This window comes from Carassius gibelio, chromosome A23 (assembly GCF_023724105.1).
Source record: "Carassius gibelio isolate Cgi1373 ecotype wild population from Czech Republic chromosome A23, carGib1.2-hapl.c, whole genome shotgun sequence".
Taxonomy (NCBI): Eukaryota; Metazoa; Chordata; class Actinopteri; order Cypriniformes; family Cyprinidae; genus Carassius; species Carassius gibelio.
Genome location: NC_068393.1, coordinates 782135 through 798938, shown reverse-complemented (window position 1 = coordinate 798938; position 16804 = coordinate 782135). Strand labels below are relative to the sequence as shown.

Genomic DNA, 16804 nt, shown 5'->3' with positions numbered 1-16804 from the left:
AATTAGTTACATTACTTTAATAAAGTAATTGAAAAAGTTATACTACTATAACATTTTAAACAGGGTAACTTGTAATCTGTAACCTATTACATTTCCAAAGTAACCTTCCAAACACTGCTAAAAGGAGACGTCCAATAGACGTATTGCAGATGAGCAAACAGCCTTAAAACTACATCTTGCAGATGTAAATTCATATGTCAAATAGACGTCTCCTAGATGTATGTGTGCTATCAGGGTACCATCCCCCAGCGTTTTTAGGTCTCCCAAAACTTACCAAAGCCGAGATGGGCATCGCCGTGTCCGGCTTCCTCCCTGCTGCGTCTTAGCAGCATCGCTTCTCGGCCTTTTGGCTAAGATCAAGTGTAGTATCTGTTCTTATCAGTGGGCAACAAACAAAGGAACAAAGGAGAGAGGAGGCAGTCCCTGAGGTTTTGGCGGGAATTTCAAATTCCCAGCCGGCCTCAGGGATTGGGCAGGAAGGAGGAAGTGGGGCGGCCACAGGGGCGGAGGCAACGGAACAGGAAATGGTAATGGAAGGAGAGGAAAGTGAGGAAGAATCACTGCTAACAGTTTCGGAAGGGGTGGAAGAATCCACCGGGAGTGAGACAGAGTGTTCACTCCCTAATGCTCAGGTGCAAAAAAGACCTGCGGGGTCTCCTCTGATTGTAACGGAGGAGAAAAAATCTAGGGCAGCATATAAGCTCGATAGTTCCGACTCGGTAGATCTGGAGCGCATGTGGCCCCTAGAGTCCCCAAATGAGGTTTCCTTTTTGCACATTAAGCTAACAGCATCATCGCCAAAGGAGCCACAAGAGGTTCCCTCTGTGGCCTCTGAAGCGACAGGCATTTGCCCTCCTGACCTCAGCTCATCTGGGGAAAAGGAAAGACAAATGCTACAAGATGTAACATGATTTTAATCATATTTTTGTAGTCTTTTTCTTGTCTTCTGTTTTAAATGCCTCATACCTTTTTAACCCTACTGCTCATGGCCCTCACCATCTCTACTATCAATGTCAGAAGTGTGAGGTCCACCATTAGAGCACAGAGTATTTTGTCCTTTTTAAAATCTTTTAAGTCAGATTTGTTTTTATTACAAGAGTGTTCTCTGCCCTTTTTAACTAGGTACACAAAAATGGAAGAGCTATGGTCCGCAGGAGCCTCCATATGGAGCGGATCAAATTTTAACAAAAACGACGGAGTTGCGGTTTTAATTAATAATCCTAACATCTTGGTGAAGGGCAGCACTGTGGTGAGGCAAGGCCGGGCACTTTTAGTAAATCTGACCTTTTTAGACAGGGATTTTAATGTTCTTAATGTATATGGTTTTACGGAAAAGAACGAAAGATATGAGCTTTTAGAAGACTTGCAACCCCACATGCTAGGTAGGGCTCCCCTAATGGTAGCAGGGGATTTTAATTGTGTTTTATCTAAAACAGACAGGAAAAGGGTAGGGGAGGATTTCAGAGTGGACAAAACGTCGGTTTTATTGCAGGGTTTAGTCAGAGATTTTAATTTAGTCGACTGTTTTAAAATTTTGCATCAAAGAGAGGAGGGCTTCACCTGGTTCAGTGGTGATGGTACCAAAGCCTCTCGAATCGACTACGTGTTTACAAGGGACTGCCCGCCAACCGATGCTACATTAACCCCCCTTTTTTTCTCTGATCACATGATGCTGTCTTGCACCCTTTCACTGCCCATGGGTGTGACGGTAGGGGGAGGGCTGTGGAAGCTGAACTGTTCCCTGTTGGAAGACAAGAATGTAATTTTAGAATATAGGGAACAGTTCAGCCAATGGCAGACCCTCCAAGACTTTTATGATACACGTGCACAGTGGTGGGAGATGGTAAAGGACCGGACGAGACAGTTTTTTAGAAAGATAGGGAAAGAAAAGAAGAGTAGGGAAAAGAAATGCATGTTGGGGTTGCAAAAAAGACTACAAAGGTATTTTAATCTTTTAAATAATGGTTTTGATTTTAACAATGAAATCCAGGATGTAAAAAAGGAAATGTCAGTTTTAGCCAATATAGAAAGTAAAGGGGTCCTTTTAAGAAGCAAAGAGAGAGAAATTGAAGAAGGGGAAAAGTGTACCAGATATTTTTTTAAGAAAATAATAACAAGGGGTGGGGGGTTAACCAGGGTTAAAACAGGGGATAGGGAGGTTAACACAACAAAAGAGATTTTAGAGGATGTGGAAAAATTTTATGGGGCTTTATATAGTTTTAAAAAGGTACACTCAGACACCGTAAAAGAAGTTTTAAATTTTGTTGAGAAAAGGGTCGACTGTCAAAATGAGATTTTAGCCCAAGATTTGAACATTTTAGAAACCCAAAAAGCTCTTGGAGGTTTTAAAAAGGGGAAGTCCCCAGGAGTGGATGGACTTCCCCTGGAGTTTTATCTAACATTTTGGGACATTTTAGGACAAGAGCTTTTGACAGTTTTTAAAGAGTTTGAGACCCTCGACAGACTTCCAGACAGTTTTAGAATAGGGATAGTTTCTTTACTTCACAAAAAAGGTGACCGGACTGACTTAAAAAACTGGAGACCCATAACACTTTTAAATTTCGATTATAAACTTTTTAGCAAAGTTTTAGCAACACGCATGTCAACTGTTTTAGAGGACGTGATTCACCCGGATCAAGCTTGTTCTGTGCCCGGAAGAAAGATAACAGACAACCTAGTGCTGATTAGAGACGCCATCTGTTACGCGAGAGACAGAAATATTCGGCTAGTAGTCCTAAATTTAGATTTTGAAAAAGCATTTGATCGAGTCTCGCACCAGTACCTCTTCCAGGTTCTGGAGAAAATGGGGTTTTCAAAGAGGTTTATAACCTGGGTGGGACTGCTGTACAAGGGAATAGTCAGCAAAATTCTAATAAATGGGCATCTTTCCAAAGCTGTGAACATACACAGTGGTGTCCGTCAGGGATGTCCTTTATCTCCTCTTCTGTATGTGGCTTGCATCGAGCCACTGGCACAGATCTTGAGAAGGGACAAATGGATCAAAGGACTGGACGTTCCTGGGACGGGGGGACTGACGGCGACCTGTGTTTTATATATGGACGACGTAACTCTTTTAGCCACAGACGTTTTATCAATACGAAGAGCACTGGACTTGACTGACTGGTACGGTCGGGCCTCGGGCGCCAAACTCAATAGAAACAAGTCCGAGGCCCAGCTCTTCGGGCCGTGGGGAGACGTGGACACAGGAGGACTTGATTTGGTTTTTAAAGACAACGATTTTAAGATTTTAGGCGTTAAATTTGATAAAGACGGGGGTGGACGGGAAAACTGGACTGACTTGTTAGGGAAAGTTAGGAAAAGACTGGGGTTTTGGGGACTAAGACAGATGACGATGGAAGGCAAGGTTTTAATTTTTAAATCTGTGATTTTACCTCTGATTTTACTTGTCTGTTCTGTTTTTAGCCCCCCTCGGTGGTTCCTGGGGAAACTGGAGAGGGCGGTGTTTTACTTCCTGTGGGGGTCCAAGTGGGAGCGCCTGAAGAGGGAGACCATCAAGAAAAGGCCGGAGAACGGTGGAAAAGGCCTCCCAGACCCCCACCTGTTTTTAGGCAGCCGCTTCACCGCCCTGCACATTAGTTATGCCACGACCCCATCCAAAGAAAACAAGACGGCTGCAATGGCGCGATTTTGGATGGGGTCTTACTTACGAACACTGAAAATTTTACCAGTGGACTTGAAAACCCCAGTGTCTTTTAACTTGCCCAAAGAGTACAGTTTTATAAAATTTTTTTTAAAGAAATACCTTTTAGAGAGTGAAGATGTCACCATTTTAACTCAACACAAGTCTCTCATCTCTGTTGTGCAGGACCGGGAACCGGTGAGTCCAGTTCCGGGCCTCACACCAAGTGAGGCCAAACAGGTTTGGCGGAACGCGGCTCACCCCGCTCTCCAGAACAGGCACAAGGACTTATCGTGGATGGTGGCTCATGAGATCCTCCCGGTCAGGGCGGTTATGCACTCCAGAGGCATGGCCAAGAACCCCATCTGCCCGCGGTCCGGCTGCAATTCCCCGGAGACCGTCCACCACCTGCTCTGGGAGTGCAGCACTGCGCGGGACCTGTGGGCCAAGACCGGCCCCCTGTATTTCCCGTGCCTACCAGCGGGTGGGGCCCAGTTCGGGTACCAGCTCGCCATCCTTGGGGTGGGCCGGGGCTTGAAGGACTTGACGGCACAGAAATTTACCTCGCTCTGGCTCACCCTCAACGTCATCAAGGATGCCATCTGGGCCACCAGAAACCTGCTGGTGGGGAAGCGCGTTACGGTAACCCTCCATGCATGCGAGCTAAAGGTAACATCAATGCTGCAGGGGTACCGGACGACGATATTCGGACGGGGGGGCCGGGGTCGCACGGAGAGGGTCCCGGCAGGCACCGACCCTGGCCGCCCGTAGATGCACCCTCACCACTCTGGCTACGGGAACAGCGGGCCAGCGGGCCGGAGGAGAGGGGATCTCCGCTGAGTCCAGAAAGTAGCATCTCATGTCCCTGTTCTGGAGAGTGGGGTGATGACCCACTTGATAAGGACTCACCCCCGGTCTTGCACAATAGATGATTTTTAATTGGTGTTTTTTTTTATTGTTTTATTATGAAAGAGGTTTTATTAACATATATATATATATATATATACGAGGCTTGTTTGCTTTTTTTAAAATTTGTATTTTACTTTTGGAACTGACCGCACCTTTTAAACACACCTCAATAATGGACTTTTAAAAACAAGCAAAACACTGTGGTTTTAATCAAATGCTTTTTAAAAATGATTGTTTCTTTCATTTTACCATGTGTATTTATTATATATTATATTGCTTGTTTTAATGTGTGATTAAAAAGAAAATGTGTGAAAAAGAAAAAATGCAAATGGAAAAAATGTAAATGGTGACAATAAAACTTTTTCGAAAGAAAAAAAATCTGTTCTTATCAGTTTAATATCTGATACGTCCCCCATCCGGGGACTACATATTAAATGGATTTTTAGATCACGGAGCTGGAGCCGGGGCTTGCTCCGTCCACTCCATGCATCGGCCTGGTATTGCAGTGTCTCCAGGAACGGTGTGCTTTCCCTTTTTGGGGATTGCCATTTATTGTGTCGAATAGCAGAACAAGGAATGAGAGCTGCCATTGCAGATGCTGTGGTTTATTGCAAACTTTTTTCCTGATGTGTCCACCTGGGGTCTTGGACTCTTCCACTAACGATGCACCCACCTGAGGTCTTGAAGTCTTTCACAGACGAGGTGACGCATCGAATCAGGTGTGTTTGTTTAAAGAGAGTCATCTAAAACTGGCGTTGGGAAGCACCGGCCCATGAGCTTGGCAGTTTCCAGGCCAGTAACGGAAGGCACCCGTCCTTCCTTTCCTGGAGGGGGGGCGGAGGGGGCTAACCGTTGGTGAGGATGGTAGAGATGCAAATCACACCTCTGGCTGACCGCCTGGGCCTACATACTTACCTGGCAGGGGAGACACCATGATCAAGAAGGCGGTTCACCCAGGGCGAGGCTTGTCCATTGCACTCCGGCCATGCTGACCCCTGCGAATTCCCCAAATGCGGGAATCTCGACTGCATAATTTATGGTAGTGGGGGACTGCGTTCGCGCTCTCCCCTGAAATTGTTGGTGAAACAAAGCAGAAGAGGTTTTTACAGTTTTTTATTTATTTTCCTTTCAGAATGGGGAGTTCTGTCACATGCGAGATATGTGTTGTGCGCCTGTGAAACAAAGTCACTTGCGCTCTTGAAAAATCGGACCCTGGTGGGTAGTTTAGTTCGAACATAGCGCAGACCTTACTTTGAAAGTAGATTGGACTGACTGCAGCCTAGCTGTAACTGTCTCCATGTTGTTTGGTTGTCCTTTTTTTTGATTCGTATTAATTTTGTTGTCGCTTACAGCGACACCTAGTGGCCTGTCGCCGCGCCCTTTTTCGCCTGGCCTCGGACTGAGCCCCTGCACAGGTGTGCCGATTTGGGTGAAGGGATCTCACTCCTTCCTGGAGTTATAGCCATTCGAGCCACCTCGGACACGCCACCTTAGCACGCTTTGAGGTCCCCTCGCCAAGGTGAATGGAAATTTCCTATTTTTTTGGATGATTATTGACAGTCAGACTCCAGAGAAGCTTTCTGTGCTGATTTGGGTGGGACTGGGCCAAATACCTGGCGCCAGGTTGCAAAAGAAGGTTTTCGACAAAATCCAAAATACCCGAAAATTTCGTCAGAGCGACGGGCCAATCTGAGACCTGCGTCTCGTTCGGCTCGAGCCAAGGATTCCGGTGACATAAGGCACGTGGCTCTGCGACCAACCGTTTGGGAGTTACGAGCGATGCCGTACTTTCCGTCACTGCAGTTCCACCGTCAGGCCGATCGGGACAAGGCCCGGTGACGTTGCAGACAGGGGAGGGTACTACCATCCCGCAGTGTTGCAGGTGTTTTCATCTTTGTTTGATTGTCCATTTACATTACATTTTCCCTATTTTTCAGCTTACGGCGCCACCTAGTGGCCTGTCGCCGCGTCCCTTTTCGCCTGGCCTCGGACTGAGCCCCTGCACAGGTGTGCCGATTTGGGTGAAGGGATCTCACTCCTTCCTGGAGTTATAGCCATTCGAGCCACCTCGGACACGCCACCTTAGCACGTTTTGAGGTCCCCTCGCCAAGGTGAATGGAAATTTCCTCTATTTTTGGATGATTATTGACACTCAGACTCCAGAGAAGCTTTCTGTGCTTATTTGGGTGGGACTGGGCCAAATACCTGGCGCCAGGTTGCAAAAGAAGGTTTTCGACAAAATCCAAAATACCCGAAAATTTCGTCAGAGCGACGGGCCAATCTGAGACCTGCGTCTCGTTCGGCTCGAGCCAAGGATTCCGGTGACATAAGGCACGTGGCTCTGCGACCAACCGTTTGGGAGTTACGAGCCATGCCGTACTTTCCGTCAGGCCGATCGGGACGAGGCCCGGTGACGTTGTAGACAGGGGAGGGTACTACCCAGATAGCACACTTACGTCTGCAAGATGTCTGTTAAAGAACTGTTGATCTGGAAAGCATCTGCCATCTACAAACGTCTGACATACGCCTTTCAGATGTCAGTTTTATATACCTTCTAAATCATAAACATCTAAAAGACATCTAATTGACATCTATCTGACATCTAAAAGGCAGTGTTGGGGAGTAACTAGTTACATGTTACAGCATTACGTAATTTAATTACAAAATGAATGTAACTGTAATTAGTTACAGTTACGAAGAAAAAATTAGTAATTAAATTAAAGTTACTTATGAAATTTTTAACGATTACAAAGGCAATTACATTTGAATATTTACACACATCCACATACAGATTTCACTGATTTCTTTCCCAAATTGCACTGACTGTTCTGAGACATACGCCCTAATAATTTCCAGAATTTTAACAGAATTTTTTGTTTTTCCCAGTCCGCCCTTCCTGTAAATTAATGGCAAAAACATGCAGTTTCATTTAATACAAATAGGCCTACTGAAGCTTGCAGTGTTGTCAGCCTCTGCCGCCTCAATATAGGAGTACATGAGCACATAAACATCATTTCTAGAACTGCTCTGTGTCACGTCATGCATTTTACCTATCATATCATATACAAAGAGACAACAGTTTAAAAAAACACCAATGTTTCAGGAGTTTATTATACAGGAATGACACATGCTTATTAGATAACTGTATTTGAGTTGATGTATATGTTTTTATTTATTATTATTTAATTTTCACAAATTTAGAAAAGTAATCTAAAAGTACTCAAAAGTAATTAGTTACATTACTTTAATAAAGTAATTGAAAAAGTTATACTACTATAACATTTTAAACAGGGTAACTTGTAATCTGTAACCTATTACATTTCCAAAGTAACCTTCCAAACACTGCTAAAAGGAGACGTCCAATAGACGTATTGCAGATGAGCAAACAGCCTTAAAACTACATCTTGCAGATGTAAATTCATATGTCAAATAGACGTCTCCTAGATGTATGTGTGCTATCAGGGTACCATCCCCCAGCGTTTTTAGGTCTCCCAAAACTTACCAAAGCCGAGATGGGCATCGCCGTGTCCGGCTTCCTCCCTGCTGCGTCTTAGCAGCATCGCTTCTCGGCCTTTTGGCTAAGATCAAGTGTAGTATCTGTTCTTATCAGTTTAATATCTGATACGTCCCCCATCCGGGGACTACATATTAAATGGATTTTTAGATCACGGAGCTGGAGCCGGGGCTTGCTCCGTCCACTCCATGCATCGGCCTGGTATTGCAGTGTCTCCAGGAACGGTGTGCTTTCCCTTTTTGGGGATTGCCATTTATTGTGTCGAATAGCAGAACAAGGAATGAGAGCTGCCATTGCAGATGCTGTGGTTTATTGCAAACTTTTTTCCTGATGTGTCCACCTGGGGTCTTGGACTCTTCCACTAACGATGCACCCACCTGAGGTCTTGAAGTCTTTCACAGACGAGGTGACGCATCGAATCAGGTGTGTTTGTTTAAAGAGAGTCATCTAAAACTGGCGTTGGGAAGCACCGGCCCATGAGCTTGGCAGTTTCCAGGCCAGTAACGGAAGGCACCCGTCCTTCCTTTCCTGGAGGGGGGGCGGAGGGGGCTAACCGTTGGTGAGGATGGTAGAGATGCAAATCACACCTCTGGCTGACCGCCTGGGCCTACATACTTACCTGGCAGGGGAGACACCATGATCAAGAAGGCGGTTCACCCAGGGCGAGGCTTGTCCATTGCACTCCGGCCATGCTGACCCCTGTGAATTCCCCAAATGCGGGAATCTCGACTGCATAATTTATGGTAGTGGGGGACTGCGTTCGCGCTCTCCCCTGAAATTGTTGGTGAAACAAAGCAGAAGAGGTTTTTACAGTTTTTTATTTATTTTCCTTTCAGAATGGGGAGTTCTGTCACATGCGAGATATGTGTTGTGCGCCTGTGAAACAAAGTCACTTGCGCTCTTGAAAAATCGGACCCTGGTGGGTAGTTTAGTTCGAACATAGCGCAGACCTTACTTTGAAAGTAGATTGGACTGACTGCAGCCTAGCTGTAACTGTCTCCATGTTGTTTGGTTGTCCTTTTTTTCGATTCGTATTAATTTTGTTGTCGCTTACAGCGACACCTAGTGGCCTGTCGCCGCGCCCTTTTTCGCCTGGCCTCGGACTGAGCCCCTGCACAGGTGTGCCGATTTGGGTGAAGGGATCTCACTCCTTCCTGGAGTTATAGCCATTCGAGCCACCTCGGACACGCCACCTTAGCACGCTTTGAGGTCCCCTCGCCAAGGTGAATGGAAATTTCCTATTTTTTTGGATGATTATTGACAGTCAGACTCCAGAGAAGCTTTCTGTGCTGATTTGGGTGGGACTGGGCCAAATACCTGGCGCCAGGTTGCAAAAGAAGGTTTTCGACAAAATCCAAAATACCCGAAAATTTCGTCAGAGCGACGGGCCAATCTGAGACCTGCGTCTCGTTCGGCTCGAGCCAAGGATTCCGGTAACATAAGGCACGTGGCTCTGCGACCAACCGTTTGGGAGTTACGAGCGATGCCGTACTTTCCGTCGCTGCAGTTCCACCGTCAGGCCGATCGGGACAAGGCCCGGTGACGTTGCAGACAGGGGAGGGTACTACCATCCCGCAGTGTTGCAGGTGTTTTCATCTTTGTTTGATTGTCCATTTACATTACATTTTCCCTATTTTTCAGCTTAAGGCGCCACCTAGTGGCCTGTCGCCGCGTCCCTTTTCGCCTGGCCTCGGACTGAGCCCCTGCACAGGTGTGCCGATTTGGGTGAAGGGATCTCACTCCTTCCTGGAGTTATAGCCATTCGAGCCACCTCGGACACGCCACCTTAGCACGTTTTGAGGTCCCCTCGCCAAGGTGAATGGAAATTTCCTCTATTTTTGGATGATTATTGACACTCAGACTCCAGAGAAGCTTTCTGTGCTTATTTGGGTGGGACTGGGCCAAATACCTGGCGCCAGGTTGCAAAAGAAGGTTTTCGACAAAATCCAAAATACCCGAAAATTTCGTCAGAGCGACGGGCCAATCTGAGACCTGCGTCTCGTTCGGCTCGAGCCAAGGATTCCGGTGACATAAGGCACGTGGCTCTGCGACCAACCGTTTGGGAGTTACGAGCCATGCCGTACTTTCCGTCAGGCCGATCGGGACGAGGCCCGGTGACGTTGTAGACAGGGGAGGGTACTACCCAGATAGCACACTTACGTCTGCAAGATGTCTGTTAAAGAACTGTTGATCTGGAAAGCATCTGCCATCTACAAACGTCTGACATACGCCTTTCAGATGTCAGTTTTATATACCTTCTAAATCATAAACATCTAAAAGACATCTAATTGACATCTATCTGACATCTAAAAGGCAGTGTTGGGGAGTAACTAGTTACATGTTACAGCATTACGTAATTTAATTACAAAATGAATGTAACTGTAATTAGTTACAGTTACGAAGAAAAAATTAGTAATTAAATTAAAGTTACTTATGAAATTTTTAACGATTACAAAGGCAATTACATTTGAATATTTACACACATCCACATACAGATTTCACTGATTTCTTTCCCAAATTGCACTGACTGTTCTGAGACATACGCCCTAATAATTTCCAGAATTTTAACAGAATTTTTTGTTTTTCCCAGTCCGCCCTTCCTGTAAATTAATGGCAAAAACATGCAGTTTCATTTAATACAAATAGGCCTACTGAAGCTTGCAGTGTTGTCAGCCTCTGCCGCCTCAATATAGGAGTACATGAGCACATAAACATCATTTCTAGAACTGCTCTGTGTCACGTCATGCATTTTACCTATCATATCATATACAAAGAGACAACAGTTTAAAAAAACACCAATGTTTCAGGAGTTTATTATACAGGAATGACACATGCTTATTAGATAACTGTATTTGAGTTGATGTATATGTTTTTATTTATTATTATTTAATTTTCACAAATTTAGAAAAGTAATCTAAAAGTACTCAAAAGTAATTAGTTACATTACTTTAATAAAGTAATTGAAAAAGTTATACTACTATAACATTTTAAACAGGGTAACTTGTAATCTGTAACCTATTACATTTCCAAAGTAACCTTCCAAACACTGCTAAAAGGAGACGTCCAATAGACGTATTGCAGATGAGCAAACAGCCTTAAAACTACATCTTGCAGATGTAAATTCATATGTCAAATAGACGTCTCCTAGATGTATGTGTGCTATCAGGGTACCATCCCCCAGCGTTTTTAGGTCTCCCAAAACTTACCAAAGCCGAGATGGGCATCGCCGTGTCCGGCTTCCTCCCTGCTGCGTCTTAGCAGCATCGCTTCTCGGCCTTTTGGCTAAGATCAAGTGTAGTATCTGTTCTTATCAGTGGGCAACAAACAAAGGAACAAAGGAGAGAGGAGGCAGTCCCTGAGGTTTTGGCGGGAATTTCAAATTCCCAGCCGGCCTCAGGGATTGGGCAGGAAGGAGGAAGTGGGGCGGCCACAGGGGCGGAGGCAACGGAACAGGAAATGGTAATGGAAGGAGAGGAAAGTGAGGAAGAATCACTGCTAACAGTTTCGGAAGGGGTGGAAGAATCCACCGGGAGTGAGACAGAGTGTTCACTCCCTAATGCTCAGGTGCAAAAAAGACCTGCGGGGTCTCCTCTGATTGTAACGGAGGAGAAAAAATCTAGGGCAGCATATAAGCTCGATAGTTCCGACTCGGTAGATCTGGAGCGCATGTGGCCCCTAGAGTCCCCAAATGAGGTTTCCTTTTTGCACATTAAGCTAACAGCATCATCGCCAAAGGAGCCACAAGAGGTTCCCTCTGTGGCCTCTGAAGCGACAGGCATTTGCCCTCCTGACCTCAGCTCATCTGGGGAAAAGGAAAGACAAATGCTACAAGATGTAACATGATTTTAATCATATTTTTGTAGTCTTTTTCTTGTCTTCTGTTTTAAATGCCTCATACCTTTTTAACCCTACTGCTCATGGCCCTCACCATCTCTACTATCAATGTCAGAAGTGTGAGGTCCACCATTAGAGCACAGAGTATTTTGTCCTTTTTAAAATCTTTTAAGTCAGATTTGTTTTTATTACAAGAGTGTTCTCTGCCCTTTTTAACTAGGTACACAAAAATGGAAGAGCTATGGTCCGCAGGAGCCTCCATATGGAGCGGATCAAATTTTAACAAAAACGACGGAGTTGCGGTTTTAATTAATAATCCTAACATCTTGGTGAAGGGCAGCACTGTGGTGAGGCAAGGCCGGGCACTTTTAGTAAATCTGACCTTTTTAGACAGGGATTTTAATGTTCTTAATGTATATGGTTTTACGGAAAAGAACGAAAGATATGAGCTTTTAGAAGACTTGCAACCCCACATGCTAGGTAGGGCTCCCCTAATGGTAGCAGGGGATTTTAATTGTGTTTTATCTAAAACAGACAGGAAAAGGGTAGGGGAGGATTTCAGAGTGGACAAAACGTCGGTTTTATTGCAGGGTTTAGTCAGAGATTTTAATTTAGTCGACTGTTTTAAAATTTTGCATCAAAGAGAGGAGGGCTTCACCTGGTTCAGTGGTGATGGTACCAAAGCCTCTCGAATCGACTACGTGTTTACAAGGGACTGCCCGCCAACCGATGCTACATTAACCCCCCTTTTTTTCTCTGATCACATGATGCTGTCTTGCACCCTTTCACTGCCCATGGGTGTGACGGTAGGGGGAGGGCTGTGGAAGCTGAACTGTTCCCTGTTGGAAGACAAGAATGTAATTTTAGAATATAGGGAACAGTTCAGCCAATGGCAGACCCTCCAAGACTTTTATGATACACGTGCACAGTGGTGGGAGATGGTAAAGGACCGGACGAGACAGTTTTTTAGAAAGATAGGGAAAGAAAAGAAGAGTAGGGAAAAGAAATGCATGTTGGGGTTGCAAAAAAGACTACAAAGGTATTTTAATCTTTTAAATAATGGTTTTGATTTTAACAATGAAATCCAGGATGTAAAAAAGGAAATGTCAGTTTTAGCCAATATAGAAAGTAAAGGGGTCCTTTTAAGAAGCAAAGAGAGAGAAATTGAAGAAGGGGAAAAGTGTACCAGATATTTTTTTAAGAAAATAATAACAAGGGGTGGGGGGTTAACCAGGGTTAAAACAGGGGATAGGGAGGTTAACACAACAAAAGAGATTTTAGAGGATGTGGAAAAATTTTATGGGGCTTTATATAGTTTTAAAAAGGTACACTCAGACACCGTAAAAGAAGTTTTAAATTTTGTTGAGAAAAGGGTCGACTGTCAAAATGAGATTTTAGCCCAAGATTTGAACATTTTAGAAACCCAAAAAGCTCTTGGAGGTTTTAAAAAGGGGAAGTCCCCAGGAGTGGATGGACTTCCCCTGGAGTTTTATCTAACATTTTGGGACATTTTAGGACAAGAGCTTTTGACAGTTTTTAAAGAGTTTGAGACCCTCGACAGACTTCCAGACAGTTTTAGAATAGGGATAGTTTCTTTACTTCACAAAAAAGGTGACCGGACTGACTTAAAAAACTGGAGACCCATAACACTTTTAAATTTCGATTATAAACTTTTTAGCAAAGTTTTAGCAACACGCATGTCAACTGTTTTAGAGGACGTGATTCACCCGGATCAAGCTTGTTCTGTGCCCGGAAGAAAGATAACAGACAACCTAGTGCTGATTAGAGACGCCATCTGTTACGCGAGAGACAGAAATATTCGGCTAGTAGTCCTAAATTTAGATTTTGAAAAAGCATTTGATCGAGTCTCGCACCAGTACCTCTTCCAGGTTCTGGAGAAAATGGGGTTTTCAAAGAGGTTTATAACCTGGGTGGGACTGCTGTACAAGGGAATAGTCAGCAAAATTCTAATAAATGGGCATCTTTCCAAAGCTGTGAACATACACAGTGGTGTCCGTCAGGGATGTCCTTTATCTCCTCTTCTGTATGTGGCTTGCATCGAGCCACTGGCACAGATCTTGAGAAGGGACAAATGGATCAAAGGACTGGACGTTCCTGGGACGGGGGGACTGACGGCGACCTGTGTTTTATATATGGACGACGTAACTCTTTTAGCCACAGACGTTTTATCAATACGAAGAGCACTGGACTTGACTGACTGGTACGGTCGGGCCTCGGGCGCCAAACTCAATAGAAACAAGTCCGAGGCCCAGCTCTTCGGGCCGTGGGGAGACGTGGACACAGGAGGACTTGATTTGGTTTTTAAAGACAACGATTTTAAGATTTTAGGCGTTAAATTTGATAAAGACGGGGGTGGACGGGAAAACTGGACTGACTTGTTAGGGAAAGTTAGGAAAAGACTGGGGTTTTGGGGACTAAGACAGATGACGATGGAAGGCAAGGTTTTAATTTTTAAATCTGTGATTTTACCTCTGATTTTACTTGTCTGTTCTGTTTTTAGCCCCCCTCGGTGGTTCCTGGGGAAACTGGAGAGGGCGGTGTTTTACTTCCTGTGGGGGTCCAAGTGGGAGCGCCTGAAGAGGGAGACCATCAAGAAAAGGCCGGAGAACGGTGGAAAAGGCCTCCCAGACCCCCACCTGTTTTTAGGCAGCCGCTTCACCGCCCTGCACATTAGTTATGCCACGACCCCATCCAAAGAAAACAAGACGGCTGCAATGGCGCGATTTTGGATGGGGTCTTACTTACGAACACTGAAAATTTTACCAGTGGACTTGAAAACCCCAGTGTCTTTTAACTTGCCCAAAGAGTACAGTTTTATAAAATTTTTTTTAAAGAAATACCTTTTAGAGAGTGAAGATGTCACCATTTTAACTCAACACAAGTCTCTCATCTCTGTTGTGCAGGACCGGGAACCGGTGAGTCCAGTTCCGGGCCTCACACCAAGTGAGGCCAAACAGGTTTGGCGGAACGCGGCTCACCCCGCTCTCCAGAACAGGCACAAGGACTTATCGTGGATGGTGGCTCATGAGATCCTCCCGGTCAGGGCGGTTATGCACTCCAGAGGCATGGCCAAGAACCCCATCTGCCCGCGGTCCGGCTGCAATTCCCCGGAGACCGTCCACCACCTGCTCTGGGAGTGCAGCACTGCGCGGGACCTGTGGGCCAAGACCGGCCCCCTGTATTTCCCGTGCCTACCAGCGGGTGGGGCCCAGTTCGGGTACCAGCTCGCCATCCTTGGGGTGGGCCGGGGCTTGAAGGACTTGACGGCACAGAAATTTACCTCGCTCTGGCTCACCCTCAACGTCATCAAGGATGCCATCTGGGCCACCAGAAACCTGCTGGTGGGGAAGCGCGTTACGGTAACCCTCCATGCATGCGAGCTAAAGGTAACATCAATGCTGCAGGGGTACCGGACGACGATATTCGGACGGGGGGGCCGGGGTCGCACGGAGAGGGTCCCGGCAGGCACCGACCCTGGCCGCCCGTAGATGCACCCTCACCACTCTGGCTACGGGAACAGCGGGCCAGCGGGCCGGAGGAGAGGGGATCTCCGCTGAGTCCAGAAAGTAGCATCTCATGTCCCTGTTCTGGAGAGTGGGGTGATGACCCACTTGATAAGGACTCACCCCCGGTCTTGCACAATAGATGATTTTTAATTGGTGTTTTTTTTTATTGTTTTATTATGAAAGAGGTTTTATTAACATATATATATATATATATATACGAGGCTTGTTTGCTTTTTTTAAAATTTGTATTTTACTTTTGGAACTGACCGCACCTTTTAAACACACCTCAATAATGGACTTTTAAAAACAAGCAAAACACTGTGGTTTTAATCAAATGCTTTTTAAAAATGATTGTTTCTTTCATTTTACCATGTGTATTTATTATATATTATATTGCTTGTTTTAATGTGTGATTAAAAAGAAAATGTGTGAAAAAGAAAAAATGCAAATGGAAAAAATGTAAATGGTGACAATAAAACTTTTTCGAAAGAAAAAAAATCTGTTCTTATCAGTTTAATATCTGATACGTCCCCCATCCGGGGACTACATATTAAATGGATTTTTAGATCACGGAGCTGGAGCCGGGGCTTGCTCCGTCCACTCCATGCATCGGCCTGGTATTGCAGTGTCTCCAGGAACGGTGTGCTTTCCCTTTTTGGGGATTGCCATTTATTGTGTCGAATAGCAGAACAAGGAATGAGAGCTGCCATTGCAGATGCTGTGGTTTATTGCAAACTTTTTTCCTGATGTGTCCACCTGGGGTCTTGGACTCTTCCACTAACGATGCACCCACCTGAGGTCTTGAAGTCTTTCACAGACGAGGTGACGCATCGAATCAGGTGTGTTTGTTTAAAGAGAGTCATCTAAAACTGGCGTTGGGAAGCACCGGCCCATGAGCTTGGCAGTTTCCAGGCCAGTAACGGAAGGCACCCGTCCTTCCTTTCCTGGAGGGGGGGCGGAGGGGGCTAACCGTTGGTGAGGATGGTAGAGATGCAAATCACACCTCTGGCTGACCGCCTGGGCCTACATACTTACCTGGCAGGGGAGACACCATGATCAAGAAGGCGGTTCACCCAGGGCGAGGCTTGTCCATTGCACTCCGGCCATGCTGACCCCTGCGAATTCCCCAAATGCGGGAATCTCGACTGCATAATTTATGGTAGTGGGGGACTGCGTTCGCGCTCTCCCCTGAAATTGTTGGTGAAACAAAGCAGAAGAGGTTTTTACAGTTTTTTATTTATTTTCCTTTCAGAATGGGGAGTTCTGTCACATGCGAGATATGTGTTGTGCGCCTGTGAAACAAAGTCACTTGCGCTCTTGAAAAATCGGACCCTGGTGGGTAGTTTAGTTCGAACATAGCGCAGACCTTACTTTGAAAGT

At 45.4% G+C, this 16804-nt stretch overlaps 4 non-coding genes and 4 pseudogenes across 4 annotated transcripts; all 8 read left to right on the top strand.

The window, feature by feature from the left end:
* The first annotated feature begins 330 nt into the window (after window positions 1–330).
* On the top strand, window positions 331–454 carry LOC127945678 (uncharacterized; annotated as a pseudogene).
* Window positions 455–4903: 4449 nt separating this feature from the next.
* On the top strand, window positions 4904–5080 carry LOC127945593 (uncharacterized; annotated as a pseudogene).
* A 376-nt stretch (window positions 5081–5456) lies between these two features.
* On the top strand, window positions 5457–5620 carry LOC127945301 (U1 spliceosomal RNA). Its single transcript, XR_008150641.1, has one exon. It is a non-coding gene; the product is annotated as a U1 spliceosomal RNA (small nuclear RNA).
* A 2487-nt stretch (window positions 5621–8107) lies between these two features.
* LOC127945537 (U2 spliceosomal RNA) lies at window positions 8108–8298 on the top strand. The gene has a single exon (XR_008150867.1). It is a non-coding gene; the product is annotated as a U2 spliceosomal RNA (small nuclear RNA).
* A 376-nt stretch (window positions 8299–8674) lies between these two features.
* LOC127945384 (U1 spliceosomal RNA) lies at window positions 8675–8838 on the top strand. The gene has a single exon (XR_008150719.1). It is a non-coding gene; the product is annotated as a U1 spliceosomal RNA (small nuclear RNA).
* A 2487-nt stretch (window positions 8839–11325) lies between these two features.
* LOC127945677 (uncharacterized) lies at window positions 11326–11449 on the top strand (annotated as a pseudogene).
* A 4449-nt stretch (window positions 11450–15898) lies between these two features.
* Window positions 15899–16075, top strand: LOC127945591 (uncharacterized; annotated as a pseudogene).
* Window positions 16076–16451: 376 nt separating this feature from the next.
* Window positions 16452–16615, top strand: LOC127945300 (U1 spliceosomal RNA). The gene has a single exon (XR_008150640.1). It is a non-coding gene; the product is annotated as a U1 spliceosomal RNA (small nuclear RNA).
* The last annotated feature ends 189 nt before the right edge of the window (window positions 16616–16804 follow it).